Consider the following 21022-nt stretch of genomic DNA (forward strand, 5'->3'; position numbering starts at 1 on the left):
TTGGGAGGCAGCAGCGAGGCAGATGGATGGTAGCGGGTCATTAAAGTGGTTATTTGGGTTTAAGGTAGAGAGGATTTTGGAGATGGAGTCTTCGTCATAGTATTCGAAGTCAGTCCAACTGGCTTGGTTTTTAGGTGAGGCCAGAGAGGGTGGTACGGAAAAGGGGGGCGGGTCCAGAAGGGGTTGAGAGTAAGTGGCTGTACTGAGTTCAATTTCTAATGCGTGATTTTATCAGCGAAGAAAGAGGAGAATTCCTCTGACGATATTAGAGATTTGGGGGATTCTTTCAGTGTTTTTGCCAGTTTATCTGATTGGTGTTTGACCAGTTCAAAGAGCTTGCGGGGTCTATTCTTGGCATTCCCTAATTCCGATCTGAAATATTCTTTTTTTGAATTGAGGATGTGCTTGTTGTAGGAGTTTCTCGCCTGGCGGAGAAGTTTTAGATGTGTAGCAGAGGGGTGCTGTCTCCAGATCCTTTCAGATTGCCGTTGGGATCTCCTCTCCAGGTTGAGGGAACCAGTGAACCAGGGGTTTCTGTCTTTGATTTGTCTTCTTTTTAGTACTGTTGTTCTCACAGCAGGGGACGCACTCGGCTGTGCCCTGGCCAAGGGCAGACCTTTCCTGGGCCCCTCCGTGCCAGGAAGAGGTGGGGAGGGGCCACCCGCCTTGGGTTTTTGTTCTGAGATCCCTGATTGGCCATCGCTGCCCCTTGGTTTTGTTGTGCATTTTTCCTCACTGGATCACCACAAGGACGCAGTTGCAGACTGAGCCCTTCTTACTTCTCTACTTTTCCCAGAGCTTCTAGTCCCGGTGAGTTTGGAGCGTTGTGCTCGGCTATATTTCTTAGGATTTGGCTAGTGATTTTAGTAAGTCCAGGCTACCTTCCAATTGTTTTACTGTATCTGGAAATACAGCCTAATGGAAGTGAGTGGGAGGTTGGTGTAATTTCTTGAATGCTGATTATTGACTTTATGGCATAGTGTAATCGACCCAGGCTGTCTTAGACCTTGCATTCAGCCTTTTAGACAAAACCTGGAATTTTGTAAATCACGGGGAAGAGGAAAGCCACAAGGGAGAAGGATATTTCGTCCACCACTCTGACGAAAACAACAATCCCGACACATTTTTAGTTCAAACAGCAAGGTGGTCTTAAAGGAGATCGAGCTTGCTGAGAGGAAATTATTGCGGTATTTTGATGTTGCCCCAGCTGGTTTACTAGCTGCTCCCCATCAAATCATTGAACATTCTGTGGGCACACATGGTGCACTTTCCCCAAGCTCCCTCAAACCACCTTGTATTGTACCGGTGGCCCATTGTGATGTTGAGCAAACAAACAACTCCTGTGGAGACTGCAATGACGCGACCCCCAGTGCCAATGGCCCTCTCATCAAGAGGAAGCAGGCAATGTGAAGCAAGGGAACATTGCACCTTCTCATGTTTGGCCTAAACATGGACGCAGTTCCAGTGAGTTGATGAATCATCCCTCACTGACCCTGAAGGTTTTACAGCCTACTGTTTGGGATGTCATTCTAACTTGGTTTGAGCTATTGGTTAAAAAATGCGTTTCCCCTTTGAAAGAAAAGTTACATACATGAGAGTTTATTATAAGTCAGGGTGGTTTGGGAGAAGACAACGCCTCTGTCCAACAGCCATTTGTACAAACTCAACAGTCTGAGTTTGATGTTGGTTCTAACTGTGCAAGGCATTGGATGGCCCGTACTATCCTCGGACGGTTATGGTGGGCGAAGGTGGGCTATGGGCTAGGCTTTGAGCAATGGTTCTAAAAATAGCTCTGTGAATAGAGTTGTTAGCGATTCCCAGCAAAGAATCATTCCATTTTCAAAATATGCCACTCCCAGGCCCAAGCTTGATTAGACCTCCCCCCAGATTACTGTCCATATATAGCTGTCCTTACAGGAGTACTCCCACCCAGGGAATCCAGTAAAGAATTGTATGTTGATCTTAAAAACAAATTCTGTCATTGGCTGAATCGTAATACTAACTTTAGCCTATTGGAATATGAAGACATTTTGCTAGTCAGGAGGGTGGGCAAGATCGGTCCAAGGTCTAGGAGTATTGACGGGGATTGTGTTGTCATCAATTGAAGGAGCTCTGGTTTAGCTCAGCTCAATGTGTGTGAGGGAGACTTACTGAAAGAGAGATGGTATTAGATTGGTCCCCCTTGAGGTTTTCTATCGGCCCCCAGTTGGAGCAGTGGCGAGCTCCAGGTGCCCTATCTTTAAGGGTAGTTAGTGGCAATAAACCGTTGGTGTCAACTTCCAACAGATTTGCACCTCTCACCAATTAGTTATTGAGCCTGCTAGGGTGGGGAGGGAGGTCGACTGTTGCTGTCTTCCCCTTGTGTTAATTCTTTCTTGACCACCCTTGTTCTGTGCTTGCATCTACTGGCCCGTGTGCATTGCCATTTAGGTGTGAGGTCTTATCTGCAACTCTATTGACTGTATCAGACCATCTTGAATCAAGAGTTTCTTCCTCCTTAAGTCCCTACATAATTTAGTTAGTCTCCTAGAATGTTGCTGGCTTATTCTCAAAGCTTTTTGGTCCCATATGGGCCTCATTTGGGAAGAGGATGTAGCCTGACGGCTAGAGCGGTCGACCTCAAAGCTGGAAAACGACGCTCAACATTCTGTAATTCTGGAAAAATCACGTAATCTCCCCGTGCCTAACAAAAGTTAATGTGTCCTTCTTTAACGAAACTGGTGCTCATGAAAAGTGCTCTGATATCCGATGTCTTGGGTCTAGTTTGCACTTTAAAAAACTCTAAAAAAAAAGAATTTATAGATACATTTGATATTTGTACCTTCCAAGAAACGCCAGCAGCGTCCCCACATTTTCGTGTATTATATGTGAATTTTTCTGTGCCTGCTACCACCCTAGGGAAGGGCATTTCATCAGGGAGGATTGTCACTCTGGGTTAGGACTATGCTGTAAATTCAAGGTAATCCCATGGACAGGGCAGATGCCCAATGTATTGTTCTGTTCTTCCCTTCTAGTGGCCTGTACTATTTGTATAATGTTTATTGTTGAACCAGCAGTAGTGGAGTTGAGTCCTGGAAAATCAATCTGCTGGCTGGCCCTCTGACCGACCCACAGACAATTTTTCTTTTAAATAGTTGTGTGAGATTTGAATTGTAGATTCAAACCCTTGGCAGCCCTGCATGTAAACCTCTGTAATGAAGAAGATCATGTTTGGGGTATCCTGGAAATTTTACTCCCCCCTTTTAAGTGGTGGTCCTCTGCATTAGTGCAGCAGAAAGCAGTTAATCTCAGAAATGGCCTTCAGGCATGTAATGGGAGATCCAAATTAGATAGGGTGGGGTGAAACCTGTATAATCACTTACATCACTCCAGTGTTATTGACTACATCCTTTTGGATATAAGACTGTGGTCAGCCTTGGTAGACATGGTGGTAACCCAAGGACAGGATAGTGATCATAATGCCTTCAGCCTATCACTGGTATCCCTGGGTTATTCTCTCCCTGTAGCCCCAGATGTGGACCTAGATAAAAGATTAGTGCCTGCCAATAATCAGCTGTGGCACAAGTGGAGTGTGGTGGCTAAGTCAGAAGAAACTCTCAGGAAGGTGCTAGCGGTCATAACTGTAGGGCTGGAGTCAGTGACGAGTGAGATTGTGGACAGTGATTATTTATATCCTTTGCAGAATCTACACACAATCGGCAATTCTATGTTTGGCTCGGTGAGGGTATTATTTACAAACAACTCTTGGGTGACAAGGAAAAGTAAAAAACAGGCTTCATGGTACACTAAGCTTTGCCGGGAAGCCCGGCTTGCTTAGTTAGGGTATCCATAAGAACAGGGCCTAGAGATGCTATTCGGGCAGCCAAGTTGCATTATCAAACCACTATATTAAAAGCTATAAGAGAGTGGGAATGCAAAAGATGGTCTCCGATGTTAAATGCCGTCTAAAATAAAAACCTCTGTACATTTTGGCATTTATTTGCAGGTGGGGGCTGTGGTCAGGGTATATTTTAGAGCATGTGGTCAGTTTGTAGGGCTCAGGGCAGTGGGAAGGGACAATTTTCAGGGCTGGGGGCAGTTTGAAGCCTCGGGGGGGCAGGGTCAGGGTAGTTTACAGGGGTAGGGGTCAGTTTTTATGGCTCAGGGTGAGGGGTCTTGGGTCAGGGTAGTTCTTAGGGTGTGGAACTGTTTCTAGGGCTCAGGGTGGGGTGAGGAAAAGGGGCAGTTTTAAGGACTGAGGGCAGGTTTAGGCATAAGGGTGGGGGGGGGGGCTAGGCCGTGGTACTTTACAGATGTAGCATACAGTTTTTAGGGCTCAGGGAAGGGAGCTGGGGTCAGGGTAGTTTGTAGTGCATGGGATTATTCTTTAGGGCTCAGGCGGAGGCAAAGAGACAGTGTTCAGGGATAGGGGCAGGGGTATGATCTTTAGCACACATGTTCCTTTACCAATCATGTCTTTTCGATGAAATTGTGTGGTAAAGGCATTTCGTGGCAAATACGCAGTAGTTGTTAAGACCACGTGGCTCGGGCCTGCGTTGTTCAGGCTTGCGTTGTTTCATCATACAACAGACGCATCATCACAGACTATAGCTAACAGTGAGAAGGTTACGTTGGACACTGGTAATTCCATTGGTGCTGCCACTTTTGACTTCGACATTGATCTATCACACTCACATATTCCCCGCATAACAGAAGCAGAGGTCTCCAAAGCCCTTAACATGACTACTCCCAACAAGGTGCCAGGCTTGGATAAAGTTTTCTTGTATCATTCTGAACAGACAGTGAGTGGATGGTAGACATCAACGTCTTGACCCCATGGTTTAAGCGGAGGTATAAGCACTATTGACCAGGTCTTTCGATTACAGCTATTGTATTGGAAGTATGTGCCTTTGAGGGGAGGCAAATTATGCGTAATTTGTGTGGATTCTCGATCAGCTTCCAAACTAGTCCCAAGAGAGTCTCTATGGAGAGTCATGGAGCATATGGGGCTATCTGCCTATTTGTTAAAAGTTGTCGGCTATATGCTAAGAATTTTGCACAGGTCATATGTAGATCCAAGGGCAAGTTAAAAGATCATATTTCTGTAAATCGGGGGTTATGCAGGGGGTGCATGTTAGTTCGAACTCTCTTTCTCCTTTATATTAACAGCTTAGTTTTACATCTGGAGGAGTGTGAGAGTGATGTTTCGTCTCTTGCCAGGGTAAAGTTTCCAGCCCTAATGTTTGTGGATGATAAGCCCTTGCTATCCAAATCGCACATGGGTGTTCAAAAACTCTTGAATGGATTTGGGGTCTTCTGCAGGCAGCAGGGCTTGGCGATCAATTTTGGCAAAACTAAATATATGCCCTACAACCCACCGAAATCCTATTCTCAATGGTCAAAATTAGGAGCATGTTCGATTTCTTGGGGATTACTTTATCTGATCTCTCTGACTGGTCATTCCATGTTCAGAAGTACAAAATTAAGCTTGAGTAATATTGTGGGGGTATTTTGAGGGGCCAGTGCACATCCGCATACCAAACAACTACCCCAGCCTTAGAGCTCTATTGGTGTTAATCATTGGAGGCCGCATTGCATGGTGCAAAATTATGGGGTATTTTTGATGCTAGGCCCCTTGAAGTAGCAGAAAACCGGTTTATGAGGGATCTAAACAAACTTCCAAAAAGGACCCCCATGTGCCCATTACTACTAGATCATGTGTTGATTTGAGTCAATAATGTAGTGGGGTTGAAACCGCTAATGCATTAGCGAAGACTATGGTCAGCCTCTTAACTTATATTTCTCCAAGGCAATTTAGAAGATGATGGGACAGTTGGGGGTCCAGCGAGATATTCTGGTTTAGGGTGGTCAGGGATCGGTTGAGACAGATTGGTCTTGGCAATCTTTGGTTAACACCAGCTGATGTTGTACTGGTGTCCAAACAGGCATTGAAAAGCTCCGATTGGCAACACATAGATCAAAATATTCTAAGTGCCTATAGGGTGGGTTTCCACATTACTTCTTTCTTTGAGTTCAAAGTTGACTACTGCTTTAAATCATTGCTAAATTAGGTGGAGCCCCCATGCTTGGACCCTGTATTTAAAACTCCATTTCGGGATCCTCCCAATTCATGCTTTTACTACTGCATTGAGGTCTGGAAACTTGTATCCAGCTAGAACATGCCCTTTCTGCTCTGGTGTGATCTGAAGTGGACCAACAAAGACTTGGATTTTGCCACTTTGTTGCAATTTGGGTCTGAGGTATTGCCCTCAGAATACTCAGAAGCGACCCAACTAGGCCTGGGTGTGGCTTGTGGGGTCTGGCTTGTTCGCACTTGACCGTCTCCTCCCCCCCCCAGATCAAGGCAACCCCAGAACTCCCTGAATATTGCGTTGAGCCTCAACGCACTCGGATCTAGGCAGGGGGTGCTCCACCACCTCCAATGAGGAGGACATGGCAGGCCCGTACTCATAAGCAGGAGCTTTGGAGAGCTTTGAATGGGGCATATCCGTCCATGGAAGACCCTCTCATCCCTCTGCCTTATACCCCCATTTGACAACCCGGTCTCCTACTTCTGGGAATCATATCTGCAGAGAGCTGCAAAAGGGCAAGTCATTTAGGAAGAATTGCAAAACCCAACAAAAGGGACCAAGACATTACACAAAAATCACAAAACAGGAGCAGCATCAGAGTAGAACCGAACTGAACATAATCGTATAAAAAATAGGAAATTAAACTAAGAAAAAATCAACGTTCAATAAGGGGCAGAATCAGAACACAGCGTAAGCCAATACCAAAATCGAATAGGTTCAGGCAACCCACCATTACCACTCACCAAGGTGCCCAGAGTCTAGTTTAAACCACTGACTCTAAAGAAACGGAAGCCTTTTTTTGGAAACTGCCACCCTCTGTGCTAGCTGGTAACTCTCACACCGGCTATTTAGAGCTATAAGTGTAAGGGCATGTGCCCACTCGACTCAAGGAGAGCACAGGAACCGCCAAGGAGAGGAGCATTGACGCAAATAAAAACAATAAAAGCCAAAGACCACACTCAGCCAAAAGTACGCAAGCAGCTATGAGACGCAAGACAATGGAAGCAAGGGGAAGCCGCATAATGCCCGACCATTGTAAGAAATGGGTTCAGAGCATACAGGACGGAAAAAGTAAAAGGCATGTCGTAAAAACCTGAGAAAACCTACCAGAGCCCAGGACCAGCGACATCTAAAAATGTACTACACAGATACTTCACCAGAAAAAGGGTAGGCGTGCATGAGGGCACAAGCACCCAACTCTCACAGGCAGATGAGCCAGATGCAATGTCCTGGACTCCTCTAGCCCGAACAATCAAAGGCGCGAAGATGGCAAAGCCGACAAAGGCAGTCTTAACCTAAATACTAGGGGTGGGCATAATTTGCAAAATCCACTTTCGCAAATTATCGCGAAAATGTTAAAAATTATCGCAAACACGCGGAAATATCGCGAAGATGCTGAAGTTTTTTTCCCGCATGTTCGCGAGATTTTCTGTATGGTTGCGGCTCGCCAACTTACCCATGTGGTTGCTCGCGGGCGCGGCCATCTTGTTTTCAGTTGTCTCGCGGTGCATGATCGCGAGAAGAAAGACGTGATCGCGCGATGCATGACGTCACCGACGGCGCGAACTGTCGCGAGACAGCGCAAATGGCTAAAAACAATACAACATCTCATGGAGAACGCGAGCGGATCAAGAAAACTTGTCGGCGAACGCAGGGATTCAGGTAAGGCAATCGCGCGCGCACGAGAATGTAATATTTTACAGCGCGAGCAAGAAACAAATTATCGCTAAGCTGCGGAATGCGGAAATTTTGACATTTTCGCACTCTCCGCGGAACGCAAAAATGTCAAATTATCGCAATTTCCGCGAACGGAACAAAATTTTCGCCCAGGCCTACTAAATACGCAACCCACAGCGGAATTGGCGGACACGGAGGAAACGGCTAAAATGGGGAGTTAGCTGAGATGGTCGAGTTAACAGATAATAATGCTGGGGAAATCAGCACCCGAAAAACCGCTATGGATAAAGCAAAGTCTCACAACAACATAGGGAGAGCAGGAAGCTCCCTAAATACAACAGGGAAGTTGTCAGGAAAAGAGCCAGAAAGAAGAAAATGTGCCATCGCCATAAAATCCCAACACGTCAGGGATAGAGGCGGAAGTAGTGACAGAGGCCATCGAAAACTCTTCGTCAATGTACAACAAGGAAGACAACATAAAGGAAGCTACGGAGGACATAGAAGAGCAATGCCTGAAACACACCCGTGAGCTCATGCAAATGAAGGGGCAACATTTCGTAAGGACGCATAACAGGCACCAATTCATAGTGGAAGTGACAATCTCCCACCCAGAGAACTATCAGCCTGACACACAACAAAATGGGGCAGAGAAAAGGTCAAAACAGGCCTGTTTGACTCCACTAAGAAGCAACTAGCTGCAGCATGGCAACCAATCACCAGACTTGAACCCAGCCGATATGGCCAGCAAACACAAACGGAGAAACACTGGAGTGAAGCTGGGTCAAACACACTTGAATTACTATCTGATCAACCAGACCTTGATAAGAGAGGAAGCCCTGGAACAGATCATAAACACCATAAATACTTCCTTACTAGCAGCTATCAAAGCATTCACCTGGCAATCATTAGGATCATTAGAAATACAAGTTGATGTGGCACACATGCTCGCTTAGAGTGTACTTTCATTAATGAGAAGATTGAAGCACTAATCTCAAAAATGGACTGTCTTCTAAACAAGAGCATCGCGGGACCCATAAACAACGTAAATGATGCCATAATTGAGAAATTAACCTCACTTCCCGACCTACTAACAACATTGATACATGAATGCAAATGTATCCATGAAAGCAAATCGCAGAAGGAAAGGACTACCACACAATCAGCAATAAAAAGCAAGAAGGAGAACAAACCATCAGACACTGGGCGCGTAGGATGAGACCAAAACATACAATAATCAAGCAGCGAAAAGGCCTGCCATGCAAGCATGGGGTTTCCACACTCTGTGCCTGCAATGCCTTCGCAATCAACCAATGAAGGCCTTGAGTGCAACCAGAGCGCTACGCAAACCAATCAGGCAGAGCCAGAGGAGAAGACAACACAATTGTCACGGAGGCAATAAATGAAATTGTGCAAATCTAACTAAGCCAACAAAAGAACAATAAAAGCGCAAAGAATTGCAAAAAAGATCTAATAACGGAAGTACCGAGCAAACTAGCAAAGCAAGAGGACAACACGGAAGCAACCAAGCTAGAAGCTCCGAAGACATACTCCATTTTCCTTTCAAGGTCACACACCACACGAGCATCTGACGAAGATGCACAACAAGGACATGCCGGGCAAGAACAGAAAGTCCCGAACCATCGACAATCACTGGAATACAAACGCTGCCTGGAGCATTGGGAAAAAGGGAAACATTTACCCACACAGCTCCACAAAGTCTCCAGCTTCCCCCTCACACAAACAGCCATAGATAGGCTTACCAGTGAAGCTACTATACAAACCAGCCCTTGCACAAGCCGGTCGCAATGACCAATAATGAAGACTGGAAACACACAATTGCTACTGGCCAATGCCCCATGAGGTAATAAAGAAAGGGCAATGGTTCTGACTGTTAGACATGCTCCACTTGTCATTAACTCCACAAAACCAAAAGGAAGTCAAATTGTGCTGAAATACGCTCAGTAGCCCCGAATTCCCAGAAAATGAAAGACAGTGGAGCGCAAAAAAAATGACTGACAAGCTCCTAAAGAATATAGAAAAGAAAGAACAATTGTCACAGAAGGGAAGCTGAAAGAGGCCAGAAGTCAATACAGTCAAAAACATCAAGAAACTCAGGAACAGTGGAAACACATATTCTTCTTGCTTATTCCCAGTAAAGCCAAATAATTTTGGAAATACGTAAACAGCTTAGCGACTACGTCATATAGTAGTGAGAACTTAGTACCGGCAACCAAATGGGAGCAGCACATGGAGAACATATATGTAGACTCAGACAAACTAAATACCTTCCAAATAGAGCAGCTGAAGAACCTCTTAGAATACATGGACGATAGCACCATAACAGCAACTAGGGCAGAGGTACTAGAGATACCAAAAAATAGCCAGAGTGACAAGGCTCCAGGACCGAATGGCATTCCGGGGATTATTTTCAAAGATTACCGAACATTCTGGTCCCCAGGGATGCTCAATCTGTTCAACTAATGCCTTGCCACATCCGCCATCCCAGAAGCATGGAAGGGCTAGATCCTCTACCTAATTAATAACAAGCATTTGCAATGCAATCTGTCTCGCCTTTAGGACCTTATATGTATTTAGCTATGCAGCACATTAGCCTGGGTGCTCAAACACCTACTGTTCTTTAACATGGAGGGACAGTAAGCACCAAACTGCGTGACATGCCAGATATGGGAACACATGAAGAGAAATATTGCCTTTCAGCGGGGAATGGTATAGTCCAAAGCTTTGTTTTTAATATAAAAGCAGGGCCTTCAGTGGTCAAATCACTGAAAATACAATATTTGAGAAAAATTTTATTGTCTATGGGTGCTTGTGGAAGACAATTTCTATGGACTGGAATCTAGCGAATGCTAAAGTGATTCTGCTACTTTACTGACCTCTGCTGGTTGTTTTCTATTAAAAAAGTTAAATAAAACCAGTTGCCAGAAAAATGAAAAAAGGAAGTCTCTCAGCAGAAAGCAATTCTGGTATTTTACTGACCTCTGCTGGTCGTTTGCTATCAAGACAGTTAAATAGAGGCGGTTGAATAGAAAAAAAAAGTCCCTAAGAGGAAGCAGACAAGTCCTAGGGCTGATCTCCAGAGCCCACAAAGTACAAACACATAAAAATATATACTAAAGTATATACTAAAGGGTCTCGAGTGCTCGATCTAAAAAAGGAAACAGAAAATATTGCATGGAGCTGTCCACCCAGTCCCGGGGAAGATAAAATGAATGAGGGTTGCCCACACTACACGTAGATCACAGTGGGCCTTGCACCACCCTGACAGCCTTCGGCAGGCAGGCAGGCCTTCCGGCCATCGAGTCAATGGATTTGGCCATCAGAGGTAGCTGAGGCTTTGCTGGCGTACATCCAACACTTCCCCCAAAGTTAAATAGAGCAGGAGAACTGCATTTTTGGAAGGCCAGGAACTCTGCCGCTCCTGCTCAGTCAAACTTTAAATAACGCCAACAGTGCAGGCCACATGCCCTGCGGATGAAATCTAAGGGAAGATAGCATAGACCAAGCACTGGCAAAGTCAACAGGTTTTGCCTATGTGAGATCATGTGGCTCAGCAGCGCAGGCTGCTTTCCAGCAAGACTTCACATAAAGAAAAATAGTGCTGTGACATGGCTCTACTTTTTAGCCATGCTGCACCACAGAGACTGCAACCTGTCGACCTTGGGACAGGGGAACTGTGTTGGTGTCCCGGTAGAATAGAGTGAATCAGAGTAGAGCTGAGTGGGGCAGAGTGTAGTGACACAGAGTAGATTGTTGTATTGTGGAGTGGTGCACAGTAAGGTACAGTGGTGGAGAGTAGAGTAGCGCAGAGTAGATTAGAGTGGCCTTGAATGCACTTGCATAGAATAGAGTGGTACAGAGTAGAGTGCATTGGTGCAGTTGCATAGAGTACAGTGTTGTAGAGTAGAGTGGCTTAGAGTGAAGTGGTGCGCAGTGGAGGGGTGTACAGTGCAGTGGCGAAGAGTGCAGTGGTGCATAGGGGAGTTGTGTTTGTAGAGTTCATTGGCGTGGTGTAGAGTGAAGTAGAGTCGAGTGATGCAGAGTATAGTGCAGTATTGCAGTGTTGAGCGGCATGGAGTGGTGAGTGACATGGAGTGGTGAGTGGCAGAGCGTAGTGGTGCAGAGTGGAGTATTGTGGAGTGGGGTAAAGTGAAGTTTGCATTGTGTGTTGTGTGTAATGGTAGTACACTACCACATCTTCAATTTAAATGACAATTACATTTGCACAGACATAGTTTGGTCTTACTCTTAAAAGTATACAGCGAACGATAATGTATGGAAATGTGGTCACCTGGTGTATTGAATTGCTTTCAGCGTTATAAAATATTTGTTCCCATCACACATCGGAATTACCAAAAAATTAGCTTCATTATGCTCTGTCACTTAGAAGTCAGAGAAAGAAAAATAACACCAAGCTCCCTTGGAAGACAGAGCCTGACATGTGACCTCTGTCTTTGAATGTACAGCAAATGTGACAAGATAAGAACAAGATTTAAAGGCCTGTTTACAGAAAGCAAGCACTGGGGGACGTAAACAGTAAATAGGGGTTGGAGATGGAATGGAACCAACTCAAGCTGGACAGCCTAAAACAAATAGAGCCAGCATATAGAGAACAAGCAAATGTGAGTGACAAACCACAAATGAAATGGTAAGAAAAGGGCGAAATTCCTTTCCAGGAAAGCTTTCCACATGTACCCAAGATGTCGTTAGAAAACCAGACAGCTGTGCGTCTGGTAGTCTTTGGCCCAAAAAGGAGTACTAATACAGGAGTTTGACAGTCACATGTTCACTCACATAAGGTAACCCATGCCCTTTGTCATGCTTAAATCAATGTCGTTTCGACCTGTACTGTTGGTTTGACGTACAGCTTTCCGCAACTAATACCATCCCATCGTCACACTTGCCAACATGGTGCAGGAAAAGAGGTCTGATTTTCCCAGGTTTTTAAAACACTGCTTATTTTATTGATCCTGTCACTCAAACGTCCACAAGAAACTCTTGCCTGTGACCAGTATGATCTCAGGTACAGCCCGTGCCTCCCCTGTTTCACGGAGTACCTGCACTATGGCCAACAACTACATTTTTCAGGCTGGCTCAGGGGTCACTGGACTAGCGGGGTTCCAGGAACTATGCCTAGGCAGTAGGCTAAATCCCTATCACCAGACTCATGGATTGATTATTTTCTTATTGACATTATTCCATAAGGGTAAAGTGGACTACTTATGACCATGTAACAGTATTTAATACAGATATTAAAATACTGTTCTAAAATGTTTATTTACCGATCGATCAACACTACATCTCATACAGAGTCCCATTCTCCACACAAGTTAATGGGGAGATTGAAGGTAACACTTTTCTAAACTTTAACACTTTCATCCTGGTTACTAGTAGTTACATATTTGTTGGAACTAGATACTTAGAGGGTATATTAATGTTTCAGATATTCGATGGGGTTTTTAGAACTTTGTTCAAATCTACTGAATTTTAGCAAACACACCAACGATACTTATGCGGAACTATGTGAGCTATACCTTCTGGACGACTAGCATTTGTTTCAGAAGATTACATGTGAACTAGAGACACCTAATGTGCATGAAACTGGGGGACTGCAATATAGTGAATGCACTATGATACCTAGTGACGATTTTCTCACATCTGTTGACTAACATTCCACGACAAGACTTTTTCTACTTGGCATCATTGTATCTTTATTACCACTTAGAAAGGACAATGCCTAATAAGTCATGGTCAAAACAGCATTGTTCAAGTACACTCCGTGCCTTAAGGGTCACTGAACCTACTGATGGGTTCTTAAACACTCTAGATGCTCCTCCTGAAATAAGAATATGATTATCTTTAGGTCTATAACCCTGACTAAGTCTGCTGTCAGAGTATCAGCAACAGACGAAACACGTGTTGGCATCATTGAAGCAAGGGTGAATTGGAGTAATAGACACCCAATAAAGAACTGTTAAAACCACGACCTCGACTCTGGACTTGTGTGTGTCCAGAGAACAGAAAACTGTTATGTTAGTTTTTGCACTCAGTAGCCACAAATAGTATTTCTGAAAAATGTGGACACTGGCACTGCTCATTGTGTCTAAGAAAATATTTTCAATGAATGATTTTTACCTTTGTATCTCTGAGCAATCTGCATTTTGCTTTGTCAGAAATGCGCATTATTCAGCAACAAAGTTTAAAGTAAAAATCACAGGACTTAACTGTGCAGTAGTGCGAACAATGGTCGTGTTTGCAAAGTCTGACCACCCGAAGGTGGAGACCTCCCAGAGCCAGGGGGATGATGGAACTAATCAGTACTAGAAATCCCATAGGCTTTACTGAACCTCTCCAGTGAGGCCGTGTCCGCTGCTCGTTAAAGGGGCACCTTGAAGGAAGCAGTAGAGAGGCAGACAATGTATGGGTAGAGCAGAACCAGTAGTCTGGCTTGGCCCTAAGTGCCCAAATACGAGTTGAGTCCCCCAAAAAACAAGTACCACGGGAGTGGAGCGATGTGGTGCAGCAGACAGAGCTGCGGACTTGAGAGTGATCCCAGTTTGAGTCTTGGCATCGCAACTTGGGCTATATACACCTGCTTTACAAGGGCACTAGTTATGTTACACAAGAGCACATTCACTTTTTAGGTCTCAGACTAGGCAGCGCATGCGCTGTCTCGTTGAGAGATGCTGTATACAGTATAGTGGGGGAAGCTCCGCCCACTTTCAGGCTATATTTTTAATTGGCCGAAATTGTAAATACTGCATTCTCATTGGTGTTCGGCAAGTTAGTCCCACCTCCTCACGGCCATGACGTAATTTTTATCCCTCCATGGCTATCAGCCCCTTTACTTTCAAAACAGTTCTGTTCCCCCGACTCCCCCGTCCCCTCCCGCAGTTCGTCACTTCTCAGCCCACCACAACCCCCCATCCACTCCAGTTCCTGTCTTCTTGTACAACTGCTGTTTTATTTGCAATGCAATAGGTCTCGCGTAAATACGAGTCCTTATGCATTTGTAAATGCTTGTCTTCTCCTCTCATTGGCTGACTGGATTTGCACTCTTTTTTGACTGACCTGTCCAGTCCCTCAATCACACTGCTGCTCCATTACCCAGAAGCGGAAGCATGGCGGCTGTAATACAATTGCGCATCCTGCTTTACCGACGACAGGCAGGAGCTCGCAGCGCTCTCCATTACCAGGACCTCAATGGCTGCTGCACTTGGGGCACGCTCTCTGCCACCTAGACTGCGCAGGGTCCGGGGCCCACAACCGTACCGGGAGTTTGTGCTCAAGTTTCCACAAACACACACCGGAGCAGGGCAGGGTCTGAGGTCCGAGTGGCACCCGGCCATCTTACATGCATGGGTGTCCTGAGAGGTGCACAAAATGGTAACTGCAGGCAGCACGGTTACAGTTCTGAAGCTAAATGCGACCGGTAACTGCAGTTCAAGGAAAGCTGCACCCTCTGACACAGAGGGAGGAAGCAGGACGGGCTGCTCTCCACGCTTGCGACCAGTGCCATCGCTGCTAAGGGAGGAAGTTGCAGTGTGAGTGAAAAAAACGGTAGACTAACCAGTTGATGCGGAAAGCAACGGGGGAATGCTGCCAACAGGGAGACATAAATACGGGCATCACCCACTGAGAGAGAGAGGGGAAAGGCAGGCTGCTCCCGCCGTCACCTCCTCGGGGCCAGAGGAGCAGTCTCACCGCAAGGAGCAGGCGCAGGTGTGCAGCAGGCTACTAGAATGCAAAGCCGCTGCTCGCTGCCACATCAGTTAAGCATACCGGCATGGCTCTCTGAGCAGAGCGGGCTTGGCGTGTTTAACATACAGCAGGTGTCTGCACATCCTCGTGCTTGTTTTGCACCTTCTTCCATAGGGTCTGAATTAGAGCCCAGCGACCCGATCTTAAAAAGTGTGTGGGCCATTGGCATCTAGTCTCCTTGGGACTCAAAAACGTCTTCTCAACCATTTCCCTATACGATCCTGGATAACTTAGCACAGGAACATTCTTCTCATACGCGAGTTTGAGCTATTCACATTGTAAATAACAATGCCTTTTATTTTTTAATTTAAAACATAAATAAAAGGCATTGCCGTTTACAATGACAATAGCTTAAACTCGTTTTGTAATATAGCCCAAACTCGAACTGAAGCAATAAGAGCGCTTTACATGTGCACCAGTTACATTACACAAGGACACACTCGTTTTTGGTAGGTACGGGAGCTTAAGGAATTTGCCCAGAATCACAGCATGCTAAGCTCGAACCTAGTTCCCCAGGTCCAATCACGCAGCTCTCCTCTTAAGCCACATCCACGCTCAACTGGCCGTGTTCCCAGCTTGTTCTTTTAAAGGAGCCTACAGGCGCTGGCAGAAGTATATATATATATTTTTTTATAAACCCACCTCTGCTGTTCTAGCACCGGACCATAACATTTCCCCACCAAGCCTCCCTCTGAGTTGCCTTTGTAGCACTGTCAAATGAATAGCAAGAACAGACTATGAAGTTTCTTTTTGTGTGAGAAGAGTCAGGTTTATTGGGAGGGAAGAGATCCTGTTACTGCTGTGCCCCTCCTCATTTAATGACCCAGAGCCCATAGTCCGAAAGTGCAGCCAGGGAGTGATGCGTACATTGTGCCTCCAGGAGCACAAATCAGTTCCCTTTACAGTGACGTAACACGAAATTATGTGGCATCCGAGCGCAGACTGTGAAGAGAGGCGTCCAAATCTCCCATATTTCACAGATATTCCTTGATCTGAATAGGCCCCCCTAAAGGCTTAGGGGCCCTTGAAGGATTGGGCATCCTACGCTGCAGTGGCCTGCGTTACACCCCTGCCCCTCTATGTTCATTCTAATGGCAACCTGGCCATATTTCAGCTGCCGTGTGGCAGTGCAAGCATCCCACACCAATTGCGGCCTGTAGGTGAATATCACGTGATATAGTACGCTGTGGGATAATATTGGCTCGCTTATATGTGGCCACTTAATCTCCCTGTTGCCAACAAATACAACAAAAACAAATGTGTCTTCATGTAATGTAACTGGTGCTCGTGTCAAGCGCTCTAATACCCGTTACCTTCGGGTCAAGTTCGCGCTATATAAAACTCTGTAACATAATAATAAACAAACATGTAACATACACACGTTGTATATGTGTTATTGTTCCTTTAGTTTGCAAGCCCCGGTGGAATGATATTTACTCATGTGAAGGGTATCTGTGCCATCCATTCACCTGGTGGTTGTTAGTGTGAGCATCGCCGCTACTTGCAGGTCAAGGTTGAACACACTCACGACAAGTATGTGACAGTCGTGGCTTACACATATGTTGATCCAGGTGGTAGGCGGGAATGTCACCTCGTTCCACAATAAAAGCCTGGTCTACCAGAATTTGTTCTTGTTATGGCGAATCCAATTTGACTCAAAAGCATGTTCCAATGGGCAGTGCAGCACATTGCTAGTTTGCCTACTTTCGGTTTCTTTTACAGGTCTTCAGTGGATAAATCAAACAGTAGTCTGCTTCACGATTTGATCAAATGGCAGTGTGAGTAGCATGTATTCTCTCCGCATCGATAGGTCATGTGAAATGGAAAAAAATGGTGGGAAGGGGTTAAAAAAAAAAATAACTGAATATTGCGGATACGTTACCAAAGCTTATACACAGCTTATAAACAGCACGCATACCACCTTACCCTGAATTCTTTTCTGAAATGCTTTCATCTAATAATCAAGCCACAGTATAACATAGTGTGCACGTTTCGGAACACCAATATCTCTAACGCTCACAAATGCGAGACCGATTGCATTGCAAATGCTTGTTATTTTTTTAAGACACGCGGAGATTAAGTGATTTACTCAGGTTCATGGAATGTTGAGACGACGTGGGCTCTCGATCCTCTTTCCCCGGTTCCAAAGTCGCAATCTCTGAACATTAAGCCACATCCTCTCCATTAGCTTCTGCAGAGCGACACCGAATGAATGAGTGAAAATGAAAGTATGTGAGTTAAGTGAAGTAGGGGGTCGAGGTTTGTGCATACAGTCTGAAGGACAACCATATCACGCCTTATAGGTGCAGCTGATAAACAATTTCAAGACTAGGGACACAGAGCATGCAGAATTACTGTCCCTGTGCAATAGTCAAAAGAGGTCCAAGAACCAGAATTAAAAGAAGTTCTAAAAGTTTTAGCGGGGTATCTCAGGAAGTCGCAACGGCTGTCTGCCGGGTACCGCTGACCTCTGGGTAGACCTCCATGGTCTTGATGTGAGGGCAAGACGTGGGATTCCTCCCCAGCACTTGCACAGCATCACACACTCACTCCAGAAGGAATTTAACGAAATTCTAAAAGTTTGAGCGGGGTATCTCAGGAAGTCTTAGAAACTTTCTGACAGATTGCAAAACGCGTCTTGTCACTTCCTATTGGGATACTTTGCGGTACTACAGACACCCCAACCCCCATTATGAGATATAACCATACCCGTTTACGCAGCTCCAGCATATCAGCTGGTTGTTGCTGGGCTCCTCCAACAGATTCCAGATATTGACAATGAAGGCAGGCACAGCAGCTGTCTGGCCTCCGACCTCTGGGTAGACCTCCATGGTCTTGGTGTGAGGGCCCGACTAGGGATTTCTCCGCAGCACTTGTACAACATCACACGCTCACTGCAGCAGGACGGCCGGTGACGACAATAATAACATTTGTTGCCGAGACGCACACGGATCTATTCTGCGCTCCACACTGCGGCTGCGCGCGCAGACACCGTAGATGGGATCGGAAGACTGCACGGGACGCGGCCATCTTTGAATAGTCTTGCTTGTCCTTTGGTGCCGACAAGTAATAGTAAAATAAACACGGTGGAAATCTAGCCTTGGGTGGGGACCTCCGCTAGATGAGCAACTATGCGCTCTCGGGCCAATAAATAGGTGAAAGGTGAGTTACATGAATACTCAGATATATGATGTAAAGACTTACTTAACACTTTATTAATGCCCCATAACGGTCTTGCCTTTTATTACCCACTTCAGTTGTTATAATAATACCCCGCCGGCTGCCCACGCATCTCCCCTACCCTGTGTCCCTGGTCAATGGCACTTCAACCTCCCATTTACTCAAGACTGACCTATTGCATTGCAAATGGCAATGCCTGCTGGCGAAGAGGCACGAGGGGGGAGTGGGGCGGTGAGAAGGCATCGTACTGCGGAGGGGGGCCAGGGGAGGCGGCGAGAAGACATGGACTGCAGGAGGGGGGCAGGGGAAGAAAGTAGTCTGTGCTGTGAAGGGGCCAGTAGCCATGGAAGGATACAAATGACTGACATGGCTGTGATGGGGAGGGACTAGCAAGCCTAAAACCAATCGGAAGGCAGCATTTATAACCTGTCCTAAGCCAATGAAGAAGATGGACTGGAGAGTGGGCGGAGCTTCCACAAAGCTTCCACACTATAGTGTATACTGCATGCTTCGCAAAGCGATTGCAGCGCTTTCGCGCTGCAACGCTAGGCGAGACCTAAAAAGGGAGATCCATCTCTGCCAGAAAATTACTGGTTAATCGCCCTCCTCAATGTAGATGGCAAACCTTTTGCAAAAATTCTCCTAAAAGAAGTAGAGCAATGGATAACAGACAACAAAATCATACTGACAGGATTCAGGCCTAATTCTTCGACTCTCGACAAGATCATCGCTCTCACCTCCTGGGCTCTAAGGTGCGAGAAAAAAACACTCCACCATTATATGCCAGCTATGTTGACTATTGTGCGGCCTTTGACGGCATTGACCGCAACATCCTGTGGAAAAACTGGCAGGATTGGGCATTCAAAACAACTACTCGCAGCAATAGCAGCCTTATATCGGATGAGGATCAAGTTGACACAAACACACAGCACCGGACGGATCGCAACAAACAGAGGCTTAAAGCAGGGGTGCGTACTTGCCCTGACTTTATTCAACCTATATACAGCGGATTTTGAGGACGAGTTATTAAAAGGCAGAACCTTTCCACCATCGCAAGACAGAAAAAATTCCCAATAAGACAGTACACAAACGACTTGGTCTTGATGGACCAGACCCACACTGGAATGAGGAGGGGCTTAGACATATCAGACAAGTATAATAAAAACAAAAGTCCTGATTTTTTGCCGATGCCCTCTAAAACGCCAACTCAAGAGGAAACTCTGCCTTTTAAAGGTTGACAAGGACTCCAAGGAGAACTATCTTGGAGTTTGGCTGATGGACTCAGGGAAACATACACTGCCGACAAAGGCAATAGGAGCCAAAGCAGCAAAGACCATGTACGCTCTATCTCAGCCACTCTGTTGAGGCAATACGAGTAATCAGGACTAAACTTGTATCAACACAAAGTTATGGCTACCTTGCCTTTGCTGGAAGGCTAACAGAGGCACTAAAGCGAAACCATACACTGTCATAAAAATAGGTATTTGGCCTGCCAAAGCACACTCTGCGCACTTTAATATGTTTGGAGTCCATCCTCGCAAGCATGGACGTAGCATGCAAAAAAACCATCATCAATAACTACCTCCAGGTGAGCCGGGCCGACACTGAGTCTTTGCTGGGTGCCCTTTTGGCAATGTTCTCGGACAAGAAAAGTGCCTGGGCAAAATACCTGGAACTAGCTGCTTCGACACTAAAATTGGATCCAATATTTCTGACTGCTCTCCAAATCAGCTAAGTACAGCAAAAACTCAAAGTAAAGGCACACGCTAAGAAGGGTTTGAGAGAGTTGGACTTAATCAAGGCAAGAAGCATCAGAGGCATGGAGGAGCTTGTCACATCCCATGAAGCCTCTCATTGCCACCCTTACCTGAGAGCAGCAATTGGAAAGTATTCATTCAAGAACAGTTTATCATTTAGGCTTCTGACCACACCCATCAGGGAGTACAGGGTATATTAGAACAACTGGGACATGGGTCAGGAACAATGTAGGCTGTCTAATTACCACTCTGAATCAGTTGCCAACATTGTATGTTGCTGTGTAAGCTTAGCACAATAGAGACGCAGGTATCTGAGGCCTATCTTTTTGCAACATGAGATAAGATCATGTAAGGAGGCACTACTACTCATATATACATCTGTCACTACAAAAGTAACAGCAGAATTGTTTTCACTGAAGCGGGCAGAATACTATGAGAATCTGGATCATCATCAGGGGTGTTAGACCTGACACCATTGGTGTGGGTCTCCCTACCATTTTTTTGCTGTTGCCTCCTGTATTTTTGCAATGTGTTTTGCTGGTCTAGATGCTTTGGGCA

The sequence above is a fragment of the Triturus cristatus genome, chromosome 7 (assembly GCF_964204655.1).
Source record: "Triturus cristatus chromosome 7, aTriCri1.1, whole genome shotgun sequence".
Taxonomy (NCBI): Eukaryota; Metazoa; Chordata; class Amphibia; order Caudata; family Salamandridae; genus Triturus; species Triturus cristatus.